The sequence below is a fragment of the Canis lupus genome, chromosome 17, assembly GCF_048164855.1.
Source record: "Canis lupus baileyi chromosome 17, mCanLup2.hap1, whole genome shotgun sequence".
Taxonomy (NCBI): Eukaryota; Metazoa; Chordata; class Mammalia; order Carnivora; family Canidae; genus Canis; species Canis lupus.
Genome location: NC_132854.1, coordinates 18,915,020 through 18,937,554, shown reverse-complemented (window position 1 = coordinate 18,937,554; position 22,535 = coordinate 18,915,020). Strand labels below are relative to the sequence as shown.

General features: G+C 36.5%; 1 long non-coding RNA gene across 2 annotated transcripts in view; it reads left to right on the top strand.

Moving 5' to 3' along the window:
* Positions 1 to 20,381, top strand: part of LOC140607945 (uncharacterized) — a 34,462-nt gene extending 14,081 nt beyond the window's left edge. The window contains exons 4-6 of one of the 2 annotated variants that reach the window (XR_012009865.1): positions 14,960 to 15,030; positions 16,831 to 18,679; positions 19,994 to 20,381. This is a non-coding gene — a long non-coding RNA (uncharacterized lncRNA). Of the gene's footprint in view, positions 1 to 4,497; positions 6,484 to 14,959; positions 15,031 to 16,830; positions 18,680 to 19,993 lie in introns of those variants that run through there. The other variant, XR_012009864.1, reaches the window with a different exon arrangement.
* The last annotated feature ends 2,154 nt before the right edge of the window (positions 20,382 to 22,535 follow it).

Below are 22,535 nucleotides of genomic sequence, written 5' to 3'. Positions count from 1 at the left end.
CTTGACCTTTGCTCACTTTTTAAAAATACAATGCTAAAGACAGCATGTGCTACTAAAACTTTGAAGAAAATTTTGAGACCAATGATTGATTTTTACACTTTAACCATGTTTTAATAGTCTGAGTGCTGCTGACGCTGTTTTGTCTTAAACTCATCAAATAATTGGGCCAAATTTGAGGAAATCAATTTCTACTAAATAGTTAACCATAAGGTATATTTGTGTTAGCAAACAAATGCTTTCAAAATATCCCACTTTTGAAACTGTTTGAGTTTTTTATGTTGACCCAGTAACTTTGTTTGCAAAGGTAAACCCGAGTGGAGTTAAGCAATTGCCTGGCAAATTTGACCACTGAGATGACCATACAGGATAAAATGAATAAACTGGTTTTTCAGAAAATTTACTTAATGACAGCAGACCTTTACTTTTCCTAGATCTTTAGGAGTTTTTTGTTCCAGGAATAGTCCTAAATTCTTTTTCTCCTTTCTTCTTCCCTCCGTATCTTCCCCTCCCTTCCTCCCGTTTTCTCCCTTTTCTCTGTCTCCTTCCCCTTTCCTTCCTCCCTCTTTTTTTCCTCCCTTCCTCCCTTTTCATCTATTTATCATTTATCAATCATCAGTGATATGCACATGGGTAAGGGTTTTGTCTAGTAATCATTAACCCATCCTTACAAAATGTTAAGTATTTGTGGAACTATCAAGGTGTAAACAACACATTTTTAGTTTCAGTTAGATGTTTTACATTCATATGAAAAACTCAGAGGCAAAAGTATTATTTAAAACAATAGTATATTTTTGAAACATGATGGACAAGATTATTTTCTACCAGATTCATTAACTTCACCTGAATTAACTGCCTATTTGTTGAACCATCTCATATTTCCTTAGCTATTTCAGTTTCAAAATTCCTGGAGTTTGCATGTTGTCTAATCTGTCTTGACCCCATCTTTATCTGAGATTAAATAAAGGTCTTTCAAAGATTTTTTAATCTCATGAACCCATGCCCAAGTAATAGTTTAAAGGTTTAAATTTATGATGTCAAAAACTTCTTGTATGTAGAGACCAGGAAAGATCCATGGAATGTGGACAGCAGGGGTTGAAGGGAGCAAGGAGTACAGAAATACCATGGCTTACTCCTGCTTTTCGTAGGCATTGGGCACAGGTAGGAGGTAATAGAAACACCAGTTATACTGGGAATTTGACAGCCAGGCTTGCCACTTCACTCAGGTGACAGGCCTAAGAAAGTCTCACCAGATTTCTTGGCACTCATTGTGGCATGAGAGAGGCGGAATGATTCCTTGTGCATTTAAAAAGGGGGCATAAGAGTGTCTGAAGGATGCTGCTTGCCTGAATGACTGTCCTGCTGGAAAAGGCCTTCAGTCATGAATAAGAGACAACCCAGCAGTGGCAGACATGGCCTCATATCCAGAAATCAATATAGAAAAAAAGCCTTTCCCTGCCCTAAACTTGGAGCTGAAATTCATTCTTGCTACATATGCACATGGGAATGGAGACTTTTGGTATTAAGAAAGCCTTTCTGGAAAAGTTTGGTCTACAATCATTTAATAGAGCAAGTGGATTAGACAAAAGGAGGTGGTAGTTACAGGAGGAGTGAGATAGGAGTTGTGGCCACCACAGACTCTAACCTCCGAACTCAGGAGACAATGAGAGTATAGCCCATCCTCAGTGATGGGATAAAGTGGATACTGCTGGGGGGGGGGGGGAGGACCTGATGCCTCATTAGTCTCTGAAACTTACCTCCACAGCAAGGGAATTACAGCCACTCCATTCCTACTCATTTAGTTTCTTTGCTGAAACAGTGTAGTAATAAACAAATCAGGCTGCCCTGCTACAGAACTGCATAGGGCAATACAACGTGCTTCATTTCATTGTGCAGAAACTTGAAGAATTATTTTTTGTAACCTTAAAATTTATGTTGAGTGGAGTGAGTAATTTTGCTAGACAATTTATTCAGCTCTTCATCCTTCAGAGAGGGCTTGCAAATGTCCTTATGTCTAGTTAAAGATAGTAACTAACAGTTATCAAGTGTCAAGCCCTGGGTATTTCTTTAATCCTAATAATAACACTGTGAGATACCTGTTATCATTATTAGTTATCAAGTGTCAAGCCCTGGGTATTTCTTTAATCCTAATAATAACACTGTGAGATACCTGTTATCATTATTCTTCCCATTTTACAGATGAGGAAACTGAGGCAGGAAGCTGTATGGCAGACCCCATTCACAAAACTGATAAGTGGAGGAGCCAGCATTTAAATCTAGGCGTCTGGTTCTAGAATCCATTCTCTTAACTGCCTTTCAAACCAGTTTATACATTATGATAATTATGCTAAAAATTTTTAAGGAAATAGCAGCAAAGTATTAACATTATTGCCGAACAGAAAAATTTAAGGCAATTTTAATAATTTTTTATTATAAAAAATTAATTTTTTTCTTGAGTTTATACCTTTCCCAAGTTTTGTAGAATAACCATATTTCTATTATAATCAGAAAAAAATAAGTATAATTCCTATGAAAACTAGGCAAAGAATTGTATAAAGTACTCTCACTGGAAAGACTAAGAGAAATATATGTAAAAATGCCTGTTGCAGTGTTATCTGAGTGGTGAGATTCTTTTCAGTAATTATTATTTTTTTTAATTTTCCTGTGCTTTCATTGTATTTTTTGGTTTGGATTTTAAACCTCTAGTTTAAAAGAAAAAAGTAAAAATTACATGTGGATTTAATGCTAAAAAATGATAATCCTGATAGAGTCAATTATTTTCTAGAGAAAATATGTTACCAAAAATGATTCAGAAAGCACAGATATTGTTAATAGATAAATACCCAAGAAATACTTTAAAATATAAGGAAATAATTACTCCCATCAAAGACTTTGAACCTAGAGAATTTGGGGTATTGAGTTACTTTAAATTTTTGAAGATAAGCCTATTCGAATGCTGTTAAAAACCCTGAAACGACAGAGGAAAAGTAAAAGACTTTCTAATTCATTTCTTCAAGTTAGCACTAAAGTCTGAGGAAAATACCAAATAGAGGATAATCTCACTTATGATAGATGCAAAAAACCCTACATAAATATAATGCAAATAACGTAACAAATTTAACACTATATTAAAATAGTTGTTGTCCCCACTATGACTTAGCTCTGCTTTGGTAGTGTTTAATAAGTTCAATGAAATAGAACACAGAAGTAAGTGGCCTAACTATTGGAAAACTGGAGGCAAAATTATCATTATTATCAGCATTCAAAATGATTGTCTTCCATGGAAACCCAAAGAAAATCAGAAAAATTACTAGGACTAAAAAAAAATTACTAGGACTAATAAAGAGACTTCCATGAGATAATTTAACACAAAATAAACCCAATGGTTTTCCTTAGGTATTAACATTTTCATATTACAAAAAAATTGTTAAAGGCTGCAAAATGGTATGAAGAGTATAAAATATCTAGAAAAAAATCTGGAGACCTGGCGAGTGAAAGGTAGAAAAATTTAAACTTCACTGTGATTCATAAAAAGTGGTATAAACAGTGCTAGCCAGGTTTCTGTATGAGAAAAACAGCAATATATCAGTCTTCCCATACTGCATTGTTGAGCCAACACTGCTCCAATAAAAGCTCGGTGGAACTTACTTCTGGACCTGGCAAAACTAATTGCAGTATCCATCTGGAAGAACAAACAGGTGTGAAGATGGGAAGAAGGTGAACAACATGGGAAAATATACAAGGTACTAAATGTTTTATAAAGTTAGACTAATAAAATGAGAAACTCTGGCAATAATTAAGATAAATCAATGGAACAAAATAAATAGGCCTCCAACAGCCATTATTATATATAACAACCAAAAATACGTAGTTAAGAAAATATCAGAACCAAAATTAAAATCTAAACCCTACACTAAAGAAAATATTTAAAACAAAAAAACAAGAAACAAAATAATAAAAGGGAAATAGAGTTCGTATTCTTAATATGAAAAGTAACCATAATAAAAGGCATCATAAAGTTCTCTAAGAAATGAACAGGCAAAAGATGGGCATTGATAATTCAGAGAAAATGAAAAACAAGTGACAAATAAATACAGTGTGCACTGGTTGGGGAAAATGGCAGAATTAGTGTCAGGCATGGGCAGTAATGATGCTTATTTCTATGCTGCAGTACCCAGTCATTTTTACTTAGTGGTGAAGGGAATATTTTCAGAAAAATCTTAATATACATTGCTACATTTTCTATTTAATTTTGTGACATAGACTGTTTATTTCACCCCCAGATCTGTTTTCTTATCCCCCATCTAGGAACAAGATCAGCAAGGTTTTACCTGGCCCGTAACTGCCTAGCGGGACACTCTTGGCTCCTGTGTAGTAGGAGTGGCCAAGTGACAAAGTTGTTGCCAATGATAAGTAAACACAGGTGATACATGCAGCTTCTAGGTCACTTCCTTTAAAGCAAGGTCCTTATATTCCACTGTCTCTTTTCCCATCTTGTAGATGAAATATGGACCTGGTGCTGGGGAGTCAGTTTTGACTGTGCAGAGAAGCAGAGTGGAAGTCAAGGATTGGGAGAGCAACAGAGTGAAGGGAACCTGGATTTCTATACAACTTTTTGGAGAAGAGCCTTCTACCTTAAATGGGGTTGCCCTGATACTGAAATCCGAGACAAAGGCCTACAGGCAAATAGTTTGTCTTAGAAATGATTCCCAGAGCAGGAATAAGGGGGAGAGGAGTGAAATCAAAATTGGCCACTACTAAAGTTGCCTAGTGTTCCAGCCCATGAAACCCTTGGGGTACCCTTATGAAATGCTTTCCAAAACCATCTGCCTTGAGAAGAAAAGGGGGACTTGTTTTTCTTATTGATTATCCTTTCTTACTGAAATCACTCCAGGGTGTTAACCACCATACTCTTCTGGATAGCACATATATATAGGTATTGACAAAAAACAGACACATAGATTGATGGAACAGAATAGAAAAGCCAGAAATGGACCCACAATTATATGGTCAACTAATCTTCAATAAAGCAGAGAAGACTATCCAGTGGAAAAAAGATAATCTCTGCAACAGATGGTGTTGGGAAAACTGGACAGCAACATGCAGAAGAATGAAACTGGCCCACTTTCTTACATCAAACACAAAAATAAGTTCAAAATGGATAAAAGACCAAAATATGAGACAGGATACCACCAAAATTCTAGAGGGAGAACATAGGCAGCAACTTCTTTGCTCTCAGCATCAGCCACAGCAACTTCTTACTAGATATGTCTCCTGAATCAAGGGAAACAAAAAACAAAAGAACTGTCGGGACTTCATCAAAATAAAAAGTTTCTGCACAGTGAAGGAAACAATAAATTAAAAGGCAACCTATGGAATGGGACAAGATATTTGCAAATGACATAACTGATAAAGGGTTAGTATCCAAAATGTATAAAGAACTTGTCAAACTCAATATCCAAAAGGCAGATAATCCTGGGGCATTTGGATGCCTAGTCAAGTGTTGGACTGACTTGGTTTCAGCTCAGGTCACGATCTCATGGTTGTGGGATCAAGCTCTGGGTTGGGATTGGTGTGGAGTTAGCTTCAGGTTCTCTTTTCTACTCCCTTCTCCCTTCTCCCTCCCCCTCTGCTCCTATACCTGCTCACTCGTACTCTCTTTCTAAATGAATAAATACAATATTTTTAAAAATTAGAAATCCAGTTAAGAAATGAGCAGAAGACATGCATAGGCATTTTTCCATAGAAGACATGCAGATGGCTGACACATGAAAAGATGCTCAACATCACTCATCATCAGGGAAATACAAATCAAAACTACATTGAGATATCTCCTCACACCTGTCAAAATGGCTAAAATAATACAAGAAACAAAAGATGTCAGCGAGAATGCAGAGATAGTGAAAAATAGAACTGCCCTACGATCCAGCAATTGCACTACCAGGTATTTACCCAAAGTATACAAAAATACTGTTTTGAAGGGATACATGTCCCCTGATGTTTACAGCAGCATTATCAACAATAGCCAAATTATGGAAAGAGCCCAAATGATGGATAAAGAAGATATAGTGTGTATATTACGCACACACATGCACACACACGCACTGGAATATTACTCAGCCATAAAAAGAAATGAAATCTTGCTATTTCAATGACATGGATAGAGCTAGAGAGTGTTATGCTAAGCAAAATAAGTCAGTCAAAGAAACAAATACCATCCGATTTCACTCATGTGGAATTTAAGAAACATAACAGATAAGCATAGGGGAAAAGAGAGTGAGAAGCAAACGATAAAGCAGACTCTTAACTGTAGAGAACAAACTGAGGATTGCTGGAGGGGAGATAGGTGAGGGAATGGGTTTCATGGATCACGGGTATTAAGGAGGGCGCTTGTTGATGAACACTGGGTATTGTATGTAAGTGATGAATCACTAAATCCTATATGTGAAACTATTATTACACTGTTAACTGGAATTTAAGTAAAGGCTTGGGGAAAAAAAAGCATATATATATATATATTCTCTCTCTCTCTCTCTCTCTCTCTCTCTCTCTCATACGGATATCCATTGGATTCTCCTTGGGCAGAAAGTGAGAGATACATAGGACAGAACCAAGGTGAGACATTGTCTGCATTCTCTCTAAAGCTGGTCAGTTTATGTAGATCTCCTTGCCTCACAAGTGGCTGCAATATGAGGCGTCATCAAGATTTAAAATGGTGCACACAAGATGTCCAGCAGCATACCTTTTGCACCTCTCAGATCTGCTTGTATCCTGCATTAACCTTAATCCATTATAGAGTTCTTATAAAATTATGACTGGCACACCAACCTCAGCACACTCAATATGACAGGATTACTGAAATAAGTTGCAGTCCTATTTAAACAGAGGCAGGTAGTCCTGCCTCTGTTTTTTTTTTTTTTTTTTAAAGATTTTATTTATTCATGATAGACATAGAGAGAGAGAGGCAGAGACACAGGCAGAGGGAGAAGCAGGCTCCATGCCGGGAGCCCGACGCAGGACTCGATTCCGGGACTCTAGGATCGCGCCCTGGGCCAAAGGCAGGCACTAGACCGCTGAGCCACCCACGGATCCCCCTGCCTTTATTTTTGATATTTATCATTTTCTTCCATCACGTTTTTTAAAAAGATTTTATTTATTCATGAGAGAGAGAGAGAGGCAGAGACACAGGCAGAGGGAGAAGCAGGCTCCATGCAGGCAGCCAGATGTGGGACTCAATCCTGGGACTCCAGGATCATGCCCTGGCCTGAAGGCAAGCACTAAACTGCTGAGCCACCCAGGGATCCCCCATCACATTTTCTAGATTTCTTGTCTTTCCACTTGCATTTCAGCTGATCTTCGTCATTTGCTTGGTAGGATTATCCAGGCCTTCACCCCTTAAGAGTCTGACCCTTTACTCATCATATTTGGGTTACATTTGCTATAATTGCCCATTCATCATGATCAACAGGGATAAAAGCACAAAGAGACACCCTAGTGCATTCCCTGGGCTCAGTATACACTCTCCACATACCTCATTTTGAACTACTATCTCTGGCTTGTGGTGATCAGGATAAATTACATTCACCGTGACAGTAACTCCTTTTCCCCCCAACTTGTCCCCTGCATTAAGGAGCCCAAAGTTGCCTGGGCTAGTTTTTGTAGCATCCAGAGAGGAATACTCCTGACAACTCCAGATTTGTCCACTGATCAACTATGCCCTTCAGCTCCAAATTTACCTTTCATTGACTCTTCTGCAAAAAATGAAGCTCATTCTTTTAAGTATTTTTCCCTGACAGCTGGCATAGTGCTAAACTTTGTCAATAAAAGGTACTGAAGACACATTGCAGGAGAAAGAGCTATTCTTTTCTCATTCTGGTGCTCTCCTGGCAGGCTCTTCTTCATGTCCATCTCCTTCAGCATATGACGATCAGCAGCACCCAGAAGTGATAGTTTCGTTGGGCAGTTTCATAGTGGAATACTAGAGCAAGACCCTGTCCCATAAATTACTATCCCTAGCACACCAGGGGACAGATTTCTGGTAAATTCTACTGACTCAGTCCCACATGACTTCTCTGCCATTCAGTGAGCCATGCATATACTTTAAACAAGGTCTGGATCTCTGTCTTTGTGAGGGGCTTCTTCCTTGGGGCTCTATCTCAGCTGTAGGAGTAGAGGCTGTTCCTTATAACTGCTATTTCTATATTCTTTGGGGTTCTCTTACTAGCCAGTTCCTCATTCTTCCAAACCCCTGTTTAGTTAGTGATTCTTGATATTTTTAAAAAGACTTTAGTTTTAAAGTAAACTCTACAGCCAACATGATGGGGCTTGGACTCACAACCCCAAGATCAAAAGTCACATGCTCTACCATGCTCTACCAACCAAGCCAGCCAGGTGCCCCAGTGATTCTTGATATTAAACTCTTCTTGTTTGAATTACTTCATGTTTTCTCTCTCCTGATTGGACTCAGACTTATATAAGCTGATACCATGATAGATAATGAAAAGAATGAATTTCCTAGGTGTATGACCAGGGGTATGACCAGTGGCCATAGGGAGCAGTAGACAAATGTGTTCCTTCCAGAGATCAGAACTAGAGCCTAACCAAGGGATTTACTTTATCTTCTCAATTCCTGCCAAATAGAATATCATAGTGATTGCTATGTTTCCCATTCTTTATTTTCAGAATGGTAGTTTGGATTGCAGCTCTTCATCCTGGTTCATTGTTTTTTGTTGTTTCAAATTTCTATTTAAATTCTAGTTAGTTAACATATAGTATAATACTGGTTTCAGGAGTAAAGTTTAGTGACTCATCACTTATAGATAGCACCCAGTGCTCAACACAGCAAGTGCCCTCCTAAATACCCATCACCTATTTAGCCCATCCTCCATCCACCTTCCTCCATCAACCCTGAGTTTGTTCTCTGTAGTTAACAGTCTCTTATGGTTTGCTACCCTTTTTTTTTCTTCCCATTTGTTTTTTCTCCTTCCCATTTGTTAATCTGTTTTGCTTCTTAAATTATGCATCTGAGTGAAATCATATATTTGTCTTTTTCTGACTGACTTATGTTTAGCATAATACTCTCTAGCTCTACCCATGTCATTGCAAATGGCAAGATTTCATCCTTTTTGATGGTTGAGCAATATTCTATTGTATAAATATACCACATCTTCTTTGTCCATTCATCAGTTGATGGTCATTTGGGTTCTTTCCACATTTGCATATTTTGATAATGCTGCTATAAACATCAGGGTGCATGTGCCCCTTTGAATATGTATTTTTGTGTCCTTTGAGTAAATACCTAATAGTGCAATAATTCATTTTGTGTTGGGATGTATGGAAGTGCAAGTAACTTGTCTATATGATAGTAAATTACTAGTCCTTCAGATCCACTTCCAGATCAGATGGGCAGACATAAACATCACTAGGAGATCCTAGATTTTGGAATGGGAACTGTAAATAGATGAACTTTTAGCTGCATTCCTTGGGTAGACCTGTACTTTCTGTATGGGATGATTGGTGCATGTGGATGGATACTTGGGCACTAGAGGCCAAAGGCAGGGCTTCTATTTTCCAATATTCTTTGCCCATTTTCCTTTTAATAATAAAACTCCTTGAGTTTTTGGTGATTCCTTGCCCAGCCAGAGACTATATTTTTCCAATCTCCTTTGTAGATCAGTAAGGCCAGGTTCTTGACAATGGGATGTAAAGGGAAGATGTACATGTGACTTCCCAGTCTTGTTCTTGACATAATTAGGTGTATGCTCCTCTTTCTTTTTTTGCGTGGGTCTTGACTAAACACAGTCTGGTGAGCTAGTTTTGAATATGTAGTCCAGAGGAGTCTCCTGCTCACCCTGCATTGCCTACTTGCCTCTGGACTGATATTTGAAAGAAAAACAAAATTATTTTCCTTGTTTTGTTTTTGTGAGCTAATGCATTATTGGTCTCTATGTTGTGTCAACTTAGGTCTATTCCCTAACACAGTCTTTTCACATTCCTTTCAAATTATGTTATTTTTCCTCTATCTGACATAGAACTTCTACAATATTTCTTTCCCTTGAGTCTACCCTCCCCCCATTTTTTGCAGAGAAGAGTTTGCAGAAATCTTTGGCTTCATCTCATTATTCTTTACTGTCACTGCCTGCAGGCAGAGTCCATAATGTAAATGTAAAATTGTGTTCAGCATAAGTTCCCTTGAGTATGTAATTATAACGCATTCCAGGGTGCACCTAAATAAGAAGAATCTGTTTCTCCAACCCAAGATTGTTTTTGGTGTCAATCACACAGTGAGATATAGACAGAGGCAACAACTGTAGTAACTAACACTAAATGAGGCAGACCACAATAGAAAACATTATGCATTTTCATTGCTGATAATCTGGGGAAGACTCAGAAAATATGGAGGGCTCTACACATAGAATGGGAGAATTCTAATTTATTTTTTAGGTGTGCAAAATATCTCATAACCAAATAGTATTTTTACTCATCGTCAAAAGCACTAAGTGACATAGATCAGTTTTATACTGGACACGAATGTTGAATTAGTAAAGCATATCAGTATTTTCTATTATCAAACCACAAATACTAATCAAAGTGTAGATATTAATTTCAGTTGCTACATGATCTATAGCAACTAAATATAAACACATATGAAAATCCTTTAATATATATAAACACTAAAAAACATACAATATAAGCAATAGAAGTGATGATTGTTGATGGTCAACTATTTTACTAACTAAATTAAAATATACTTATTTCAAAACTTAAACTCTTATATGAAGAAGAGTTTCATACATAAATAATTTTGTAATTTATTTATGATTTTATAATTTACCTCATAAATAGATTATTCTGATTGGATTTTAACACATCATAGCAATCAGAGAAGTTCAGATCCAGAACCTTATATAAGAAAATATAGCTTATGGGGATCCCTGGGTGGCGCAGCGGTTTGGCGCCTGCCTTTGGCCCAGGGTGCGATCCTGGAGACCCGGGATCGAATCCCACGTCGGGCTCCCGGTGCATGGAGCCTGCTTCTCCCTCTGCCTGTGTCTCTGCCTCATTCTCTCTCTCTCTCTCTGTGACTATCACAAATAAATTAAAAAATTTAAAAAAAAAAAAAAAAAAAAAAAAAAAAAAGAAAATATAGCTTATGAATCATTCAGTAAAATATTCAAGTAATCAAAAAATGCTTTCAATTCCTTAAATTTAATTGCTGATATTAACTTGATGCCTTTGAAAATATGTTTGGAAAAGTAAAGGAACACAATTAATTTTAGAACTAGAAATCAAATAGAGGTAAAAAGTTTAGAAACAGTGCAGTGTTTCCCAACTTTTAATCATTTTTAACCACTCTCACAATTTTTGGCATATCTATATAACACTTAAAGCAATATTTACCTAATCATTTTACTTCACTTCATTCCATTTCTACTTAAATATGTTTAATTTTCCCAAACCAGCATTATGGTTTTGCCTACCATAAATATTACACTCAACACATAATATTATTTTCTGTCTACTTAAGTAAGAAATATACTTAAGTTTGCTATCTAAAGTCATCTCACATAACCCACATACCACACTTTGGTTAATAATTGATGTAGCATTGCAGTATATAATATTCTTCCAGTATTTGGGGCCTAAGTAAATACAGAAGTCTACTATACTTAAAAATCTCATTGTGGAAAAAAAAAAAAAATCTCATTGTGGCAAAAGTGTGTCCATACCCTGACCACCCAATATTAGTGGTAATACTGAGTATGTCTCTTTTTTCAGCTATTGAACAAACCAATAAAACTTAGAACACGTTTTATACTGAAGTACAACTTGAAACACTATGCGACATATATTGTTATTGATAAGGTTAACTTCACTATCTAAATAAGTTGCTCTGGCTTCACATTCACCATAGTTAAAGAGATAAAGATAAATGGCAAGAGCCAACAATGAATTGAGTCTCTAAAATTTACTATGTTCAGTGGCAAATATGTTATTTAAAAAATATTTTTGATGGGTCTGACTTTTCAGGAATGCTTTAATTTGTTCAAAACAATTGAATAACATACTTCACAAGTATCTTTGTGGTAAGAAAGTAGTTGTCATCATGACTGAACAACATTTTAGGTTTGGGAGATTATGTTTTTGCATATCTGTAACTTGATAATTTGCAAGCAAGAACTCTCAAAAATTCAAATTCCATTTATTGGGTAATAAATAATAAGAAAGATTGTTTTACAAAATTCACCCTTTTCAATGACTATGACATTAGTCTATAGTAAGAGCAGTGAATTCAGATTGGAGACCAAGTATTTACGACAGTATTTTTCTATCCAATATCTATGTGGTTATGGACCAAAATATTTGCTGGAGTAAAGCTTCAGTCTTGTGCAAGCCTTAGATCAAAATGTGCTTGGTAAGCTGGGACACTGTACATGCTTTTTTTTTTTTTTTTTGTACATGCTTTTGGACTAAAGCTGAGTAATGAAACCTGCATACTGCATGATCCCACTCCAGTTGTTCAGAGTAGAGCAGTGAGTCCTAACATGACCATGTGGGCCAAGTCTATGCACAAAAGTCCCTGTGTGTTCCATCAACCCCATGCTTTCCCAGAGTATTGAAAGGGTTCTGTTCAGGCCACCTTTGGAGATGTATTCCTCTTCTATTGCTGTGTAACAGATCACCACAAATTTAGCAGTAATAACAACATCCATTTATTAGCTCACATTCCTCTAGGTCAGAAGTCCAGGCACAGCATGGCTGGATTCTACTCAGGCTAAAATCAGAGCTTTAGCTAGTCATGTTCTCATGTGGAGTTCGAGTCCTTCTTCCTAGCTCATCCTTGGTTATTGACAGAACTCATTGCTTTGCTATTGTAGGACTCACATCCCTGCTTGCCTGCTGTCAGTTGAGAACAGTTCTTTTTTTTTTTTTTTTTTAAGATTTTATTTGTTTATTCATAAGAGAAACCAAGAGAGTGAGGCAGAGACATAGGCAGAGGGAGAAGCAGTCTCCATGCAGGGAGCTGGATGTGGGACTTGATCCCGGAACTCTGGGATCATGCCCTGGGTCAAAGGTAGACACTCAACCACCTGCAGAGAGCAGTACTAAACTCGTACAGGCTGCTCAGTTCCTGAGCATGAATTTCTGCCTGGCACCCCATCTCAGCAATGGAGAACTGCCCTTCCAATCTCTCCACTTTCTCCTCTGTGAACAGCCATAGAAACCTCTACTTTTAAAAGGCTCCGATGATTGGATCAGGCCTACCAAGGTAATCTCTTCATCTCAAGGTTAATAGTGTCATATGCCATAACCTAATCACAGGAATAAACCACATTAAATTTGCAGTCTTGGAGACCTTGCAGGATGTGTACACCAGAGACAGAATATTGGGAAGATCTTATAATCCTGCCTACCACAGAGGCTTTTGTCACTTTCACTTGACACATTTCTTTGGCTTGTATCTTCACACTCAAGACATTTTTTCTTTCCCCAAAAGGAATTCAGGAAAACTAAAATTGTCACTAAATTAGTCTACATGAAATAAAATATACATAAAAGATGTGTATTCCTCAGCTTTCAAACAGGTTTCAAGGTGACACCAAATAAGCTTGGATGCTGTTCATCATTCTCAATGCAAATGTAGCTTCAACTAAACCATCACTTTATGGTGAAATATTTTTGTGACACTATAGTAGCTGACAATATGGTTTATGTTCATAAGGACATTGTGTTAATTCAGTATGATTTTCTAACTAATGTCAAACCTACTGTGTAAGCAAATAACAGATTTATTTCAGTACTAATACTAGTTTATTCATGATGGTTTTTTTCCTACAAATTAAATGTATTTTGGGGGCTCTGTAAGACTAGTATGCAAATATTGAAAATTTTAAGTAATCATTGGTGATTTGGTTGTGTTCACTAATCCTGAAACACCCTAACTCCTCCTCCATGTTTGATTATTAATTGGATTCCTACAGTATTAATTCTCAACCAAAAGCTTTGATTTATCTAAGTATAGATGAAAAGGCATTTATGAAAAACACAAATCTGATTTGGAGGTGCTCACTAAAACAAAATTTATTACTAAATATCAAATGGTAGTTTTCGAAGCAGGATAAAGACCAATGATAAAAAATAAAATAGGCAATGCATAGTGTGATGTAGTGGAAAGAAATAAAGAGTCAGACACTGGATAAGCTACTTAATTAACTTATCTGAGTCTCAGTTTTTTCACTATAAGAGCAGAGTGATCCTCCAACTTTATTGAATTGTAAGAATTGAATGATTTATAAAATCTATCACCAGTAATAAATGTTCAGTAAACACTTTTCTCTGTACATGAATAGCTAATTTAATAAATCAGCCTATTTTAATAAACCTTAAAATGAGAGAAGTCACAATTTAGAGAACACTCCAGACTTGATTCAATTTGTAAAAATTAGTAGATTCAGTTGCTATAACTTAAATAGAATAACAATAGTTTAAAATAATACTAAAGTACTTTTAAGAATTTAAAAAAGGATATTTAACAGTGGAATTAGTTAGATAATTGAATTGTTGTGAGATATGAAATGAATGATATGTCAACCCAGAGATGAGCAAAAGCAGGGCATACCATCTCCCTACACCAGGAAAATAAAGAAAGAATGAAGTGTCATTGAATTCCAGGGAATGGAATTATGAAGGAAGTGCAGCCAGAGATGCCACACAAGGCACAGTGAGAAATAGTCTGGTTTCTTCCTTCTAACAAAAGGCAGATCACATGGAAACACGGGAAAGAGCTCACGAAGTTTGAGAAGAACAAGAGGGTAATAAGCATATCTGAAGGTAAGCAGGCCATGGACTAGCATTTTAACTGGTGAAAGTAAGAGAAATGTAATTGACCAGCAACTCAGATTTTAGGTAATTTGAGAGAAGCCTAGATCCTGAAAATACTGTGATGATTGTGTTTTCTCAGAGCTTCAGAACCACTGCTAACAAAAAGAGAGCTGTTAAAAGATAGAGACTTATCCCCTAAATTCCTTTCAGGTAAGACTGTGGTGGAGGCAGAGCCAATGGGTGGTTGCAAGACTGGCAATCCGAGGAACAATACTCAGGAGGGTGGGCCTCACTGTTCCTGGCCACAAGACATAGTGTAAGGTGTGGGACCACTTTGTTGTTTCATTTTTGCTCTTTTACCAAATGTGGAAATTGTGCTTGTCTTCATTGTCGTAGTTGATATTCTAGGGTATAGAAGAGTGTGTTTTCCAAAGATGATCACAGTGATATGTATCCCAACTTTCAAGCTTTTATTATGGTGCAATGTTGACACATGTTCATTGAGATGTGTTGGGGGCTAGGGGTGTCTATGTTTTCTCTCTTTGATTCTGGGAAAGCCTGTGACAAATTTTCTGGGAAAAAAGTGACACTGTGATTTTTGAGGCAGCACATAAAAAGGATACAACTGCTGCTGGTTCACTTGATACTCACCCTTGGAACCAACTCACCATACTTTGAGGAAACTAAGTACCCTTCTGAAGAATCTATGTGTATCCTGGCTACCATTTCAGCTGAGAGTCAGTATCAACCAAATGTTAGTAATTGAGTCTTCAGTGATGCCAGCCATCAGCCTTCAAGCCTTTTCAGCTTTCAAGGAGCAGAGATGACATGCTCCCACCAACCCCTTCCCGAATTGCAGAATGATGAACAAAATAAATGTCATTGTTTCGAACCATGATGATTTGGCATGGTTTGTGACTCAACAATAGATAACCAAAACATAGGGTGATTAAACTTATAATTTAGTCAAATGTTGCCAGACATGACAAAGCACCATGGACTAAGAGGAGTATGCTTCTTAAGAGCTCCTAGACATACCATTTTACACAATAGCTGGATTTGATTTTGTGTTCTCTGCCTCTGGGGAAGTGTAAGTGCATTTTCAGTTGTGAGTGGGATAATTGTATTTACTATATTAGGTAGAGGAAATGTGGGAATTGTTTGTGCATGTCTAATATGATGTTATAACTGGATCTTTCCTGTCTCTCTTTTGACAAAGGCACCAGTGATCAACATCAGTGACCTAATTGACAGTCTCCAACTTCATACTGATTTATTCAAGATAGAATGCTGATTATGTGCCACTGGTTATTCTGGGTGCTGGGGATGAAGCAGTCAACAAAACAGTTAAAATGTTCTGCCCACATGAAGCTTACATATGCAGAATTAGAAAGGAACCATCTCTAAAAACCTGTTAGTTAAGGAATATAAAAAGGAGTCAGGGTGTAACAAAGAAGAATTTGGTCAAGAGATTTTGTTGGAGAGATTTGTTGGTGTGTGTGTTAATCAGGAGAGTCTAGGTTATGTTATGATAACAAATACACAAGGATGAGCCAGAGGTGGGACATGTGCTGGATGTCATAAATCGTAAATCGTGTCCAATAAGGGCCAGAAAATCTCAGCAGAACCAAAATGAAGACGAACATACATACCCTTGTTCCTAAGGGTACGGAACAAAATGGTAGAAGATCATATGAAAAAGAGCGTCATCTGCCTAACTGGAACAAGGGCAATGTCAGAGAGAGATAGTGTGTTAAAGAATCTCTGAAGAGAGAAAGTGTGGGATCAGAGGACAGAAGGATGCAACCCTTGTTCCCTCTTCCTCCCTCCCTCCTCTCTTCCCCATGGCAGGTGTCCAGAGATAGCATATTCAAGCTTGGGAAAAAAGAATAGTCAATGCTAAATCAAGTTTAAGATCTTGTTTAATATTTTATACCAGGTATCTAATTTTTAAACTGAAATTGTGTTTATTACCAGCAGTAACTAAAGAATTTTTATTTTTTTTGTAAGTGAGTGACCACAAAAATAATGGACCTGTCCAAATATTCTTTCAAGGCAAGGGAGATGACCTGAACTGAGTAAGTTTTGAAGCTGAGGTAAGGGGCAAAACTTAATTGTCCCTGTGATCAGAATCCTTATGCTTGTTCAACATACTCAGTTTATACCAATAGGGTAAAGGGTGTAAAGGGTGTGTTTTTCTGAGATAGACAATGGATAGATCTCCACTTCTACTATTCTATTACTGATAAGAGAATTCCATTTCCTTGCAGTGTTTGACCCGAGTCCATGGAACTCTACTTTCATAGATCCAGCTTTCTGTTGGGATTACTAATCTGTGGGTGGCCAGTTTTTCTACAGTGTGGAAAGACAGAGAGAGTGAGAGCAATTGAGCACAACTGAGCTTACTTCACTATATCATTCTAATCCCAGATCCAGCTTTCCCATGAAAAATATCATTTATTAAGGCAATTAAACTTCAATTTTTACTTAAGTAGTTTGAGTTGTCTCTTGCAACACAGTTTTGGCCAACACCTGTATTATATTTGAAGAGGAACCAAAATAAGCCTCATTATCTATAGTATGTCTGTAAAACAATGCTTCTTAGTCTTTATGAGTCTTGTATCCTTTGAAATGTAATGAAATACAAGGATTTCCCATATTTACACATTAGCACAATTAACTATATTAGAATTTGATTTTCTTCACATAGATGACAAAGCAACATTTATAAAGAATTATATCTTCCTTACATTTTTTCAAATATTGAAAAATTTGTGTCTGTATATTTGTTTAGAGTGAAAATTTTAGGACTCTGTTATTTTCATCCATAGCCTGCAGAATTTTCTCTAGCACTAGACCATCTAAAAGGTTGTCTGCTTTCAGTATCTCTTTCCAGAGTGGCAACTTATACCTAACAATAAGAGGGTTTTTTTCCATCAGTTTCTACAATGTCATGTCAAGGCCTCCAATCAAAGATTTTACCTTATTCTTGTGGCTGAAAATAATGGCCAAGTGACCCAATTCATGAGTCAACTCTTTCCTGTCAAACTGAACTGGAATTTGGGTTGGTTATATCCTCCTAATAGTAAAGCTTCTACAAAAGGTTCATTTAAGTATGTGAAGACTTGTCTTTTGGAAAATCAGCAATTATATATTATATGCCTTGTTATGACAAAACCTCTTGAAAGGTAGCAATTCAAGTCCCCATTTTAGTTGTCAACTGATCTCAAACATGCCAATGTAGAAAGCTATGATCTTGCATCCTGGTGATGTTTGGCACTTCTTCACTCACCCACAAAACCAGATGAGTTCCAACTACATGTGCTTATCTCTGCTTGGAGTAGCAGGATGTTTTTTCTAGTTGAATTTTCTTTGGCAAAATCATTAATTTGTAGATAATGATACCAAATTGGTAATTCTTTTTTGATGATATCTGTGAATGCCATGTACAAAAACCAGGAGCTGCCTGGTTTCATTCTATTATAAGTTGAAGGAAAAATAACAATAATTAATTAAATTTAAATTTATCCAAATAAATATTGGTATTAGAACTTATTGTGATTATGCTTAAGTAGATATATACAGAGTGATGACTAAATTTGACTAAATCATTTTAATAGCATTATCTAATAACTGGTCTTGAGGACAATGTTTTTTTTTTTTTTAAATTTTATTTATTTATTCATGAGAGACACAGAGAGAGAGAGGCAGAGACACAGGCAGAGGGAGAAGCAGGCTCCATGCAGGGAGCCCTACATGGGACTTGATCCTGGGACTCCAGGATCATGGCCTGGACTGAAGGCAGGTGCTAAACTGCTGAACCACCCAGGGATCCCTGAGGATGATGGTTTTAAATCAGGTACTTTGAAAGATAAATACTATATATATATGCATACATGTTATTTTATTTTCACTTCTTGTCTTCACTATTTCACAGACAAATAAATTACTATTTTTCTATCTTCATTTATTTTATTACCACTTCCTGAAACATCTTTCTCTCCCTCTTCTATTTGTCCAGTTATATTTATTCTTTAAAGCTCTCACAGGTTCCTTCTCTTCAACTTTCCTGCTGCATCAAGACTTCTTTTCTTTTCTTTTTTTTAAGACTTCTTTGAACCCGTTGCCATTCATTACATAGTTGAACACCCACTCTTACTCTGTAATTTTCATTCTCATGTCAGTCTTGCACAATTAGTGTATAATTTCCATTAGGGTAGAAATCATATCTCTCCCGTTTCTATATAACACTAAACAGAGTGGTTATCTATTTTTCCTGCAACATACACTTTAATACTTTATTGGTTTTCTGTCTGAAAGTGTATTGATGGCAAATGTTATAAGTTACAAAGCTTTCACGTTTGTTACCCATAAACATCTAGAGTAATTTTTTCTAATAATCCTTAATGTCAAATTACACCATAAACCACACATTTTCAAGTGAGACGGTTTCAAATACACACATTTAAAAGACAATGAGTCAGAATAAAACTTTGAAATGGTGTCTAGTTTTAAACATACTAAATGCATTTAAATAGAGATCTTTACCAAGAAGCTGATACCTCTAAGAAACTTTCTGAGGGAAGATTTATCTATCATATAATTCAGGGCAGAATTAGAAAACCTAAAACACTAAATTTCTAAGAAGACTGAGTCTACAAAGCAAAAGAGATCATACAATATTGTTAAAATCACAGAAAATTCCTTTAAACATCAAAATTACTCAGTTTGCCTAAAGATAGGTATGCCTTGAAGAAGAGCTTAAGTTTCCAGTTTCCGTGTTTCTCTACTCAAATGATGAAACCAGGCTCACCAGTACAAATACATCACATTCATACCCAAGCATATGACTGGGATACTTTTTTTCCAAATTTCTAAGATTATTTTGCTAGTAAAAAAATAAGATTAGTGTTTGGCAGTATTATATTCATTGTGTGGATGACACTGGAGATTTTCAGAGTTCTCTTTGGCCACAAGCATCACAGGTAAGAGTCATGGCTGGCCCTTCTTTGTAGAAGACTCCCCAGGGCTGTGGTGGTATCCTTGATGGGCTTGTTAAACACCAAAGAAGACAAACTGGATGGACTGAGATTCCGTGGTTGGACCTATGCCCTAGGCTTGGGGATTTGAAGGTTTAAGTTTGCTAAATTGACTGTTTGCCTCTGTTATTTAGCCTCAGGCAGAAGACATGGACATCCTTATTCATCAGATCAAGCAAGCCTGGAAAACTTTCCACCAAACCAGTGCGGGTTCTCCAGAACTCTGGTGGGAGCCAAGAGGGTCCATCAGGCCTCAGGGGCCATAGAATGAGGGCATCTGTCCTCAGGAAAACTGATAATTGTGATAACTTTCATTACCCACACTCTGGCATGCAAGAAGGCCCTGAAGAACCAAAGTATTCATACTATTCCAGAGTTACAGCTAAATTTTTAAAATTCTAAAAATATTCTCAAACTCATAAGTGTGTTTTTAAAAATATATATAATCTGCTTTATTCTGTTACAGAAAAAGATATATTGTTATTTACTGACTCCTGACAATTAAAATTTTCAACAGCTTAATTCTATGTGACTTATCAATGTTTATTTGAAATCTTTTAATCTGCATAGTTTTCTGTATGCTTATCAGTATTTTTTTCTTGAACGATTTCCATTTATTTTCCCAATAGAATTTGGGAAATGTGAGCCACTATATTTTTGCTGGGTGAATGAACCACAGTAGTTTAAAATAAAAATCATATATTTTATTTATGTATTACTTAAAACATTTTTTTCCTTCATAGACTTGTGTTTTCCACAGATGTTTATTTCATGTTCTGTGAAGGTTTGAATTAGCTGGGTATTGCCACTTTTGAACAGTTGGTGGCTCCAATGCCTTGCAACTGTCTTGTAAGTGTGGCACCAAAGTAAGATAACTCTCTTTTCACTGTTCAATGCAGAATTTGAAAACAAAAATGTATTTGAGTAAATGTTATGCATTTAATCAGAAACTAAAACTTTTATCAGATATGAATTCAAAAGAAAAGTTTTAATCCTAGTATATGATTCAGATTATGTAATACAATGTGAATACATATTAGTATATTTACTAAGCACACTTAAAAGATCAAAGGCATTCTACTAGAAATATAATATAGGCTGTATATGTAATTTTAAATTTTCTGGCAGCCACATTTTTAAAAAGAATAAAAATGAATGAAATTAATATTAATAATATATTTTATTTAATCGACTATATCCAAAATACATTTCACCATATGATTAACATAAAAGTTACTATGAGATATTTTGCATGCTTTTTTTTTCCTTCATCGCCCAATGTAAATTTTATACTTAGAGTACATCGTAGTTTGGGCTAGTAGCATTTCGAGAGCTCAACAGCTGCATAAGGCTAGAGGCTATTATATTGGTGAGTTCAGGTCTAACGTAACTGAGGGTAGCCCTTCTATTTCAGATGCTATGCAAGCTATTAGTATCAGGTAGAAATTAGTATTTGTAAATGAAGTTCTGTAAGGAAAATATCATTTTTGCATTAATTTTGGTCCTAAGATTGGAGCTTTTTTTCCTACAGAAAATCATCCGGGAGACTTAGCTTACAATTTTGCTGGGGTGGGAATGAAGCACACGGTTTAGCTAGCAGTATATGAGTTTGTGTTACTGACACTTCTAGAGACAGCATTATCAAAGGATTTTTGGATTTCTCCAGAGCCATTGGTCCCTTAACATTTTAGACGGGTTATTTATAACATTTTGCCCAAGTGTCACTGTGATTTTTGGTTCTCCCCTTCCATATTTCCAGATTTTAGCTTGACACATTCTGTTAGCTGGCATTTGCAGTCTACTCAAACTCCATTGTGTTTCCCTTCACAGGCTGCTATTATCACCTGGATTGTGAAGAGCATGGCCTCTGGAGTCAAACCCAGATTTGAGTCCTGGCTCCATCACTAATTGGTCGTGTGATCTCAGACCAATTATATACTCTTTGTGCTTCAGTTGACATCTAAAAACTGCAGAAACGGGGCACCTGGATTGCTTAGTAGGTTAAGCGTCTGCCTTTAGCTCAGGAAATGATCCCAGGGTCCTGGGATCAAGCCCCAAGTCAGGCTCTCTGCTCAGTGGGGAGTCTGCTTCTCCCCCACCCTTCTCCCTCTCCCTCTGTGTGCGCTCTCTCTCTCAAATAAATAAATAAAATCTTAAAATTTTTTTTAAAAAAGCTGCAGAAAATTATAATACCTGGCCCATGAGTTCTGGTGGAGATTAACAAGATACATTAATAATAGACATCTAACACACAATAAACATCAACATGTGTATGTCTTAGTTCAATACTTCAATCTTGTAATATATATTGGTGTTCTCTTATCAACCCTATAACATTTAACAAAGTAACTTGACACTAGATCTCTATTTTTTATTGGAGAATGAGGAATTTCACTGGAGGGTGCCTCCTACTGACACAGATAAGTCAATAAAATAAAGGTCTAGGTTAGTTTTCTTTAGATCATCAGATAGGATCTTCTGAATATTTCTGGCTGAATATTTCTGGCTGAATATTTCACAAGGAAAGTGTTGAGGAAGCAGTGACTGAGAGTCATGGCTCTGGACAGCATTTTGGAAAATATATCTTCAAACCAAATAGAAGATTTTCTTATTCCTCCCCTGTGCTGTTTATTCTTTATTATATAGGATCTATTCTGTTGCTAAGGAAGTTGAAAA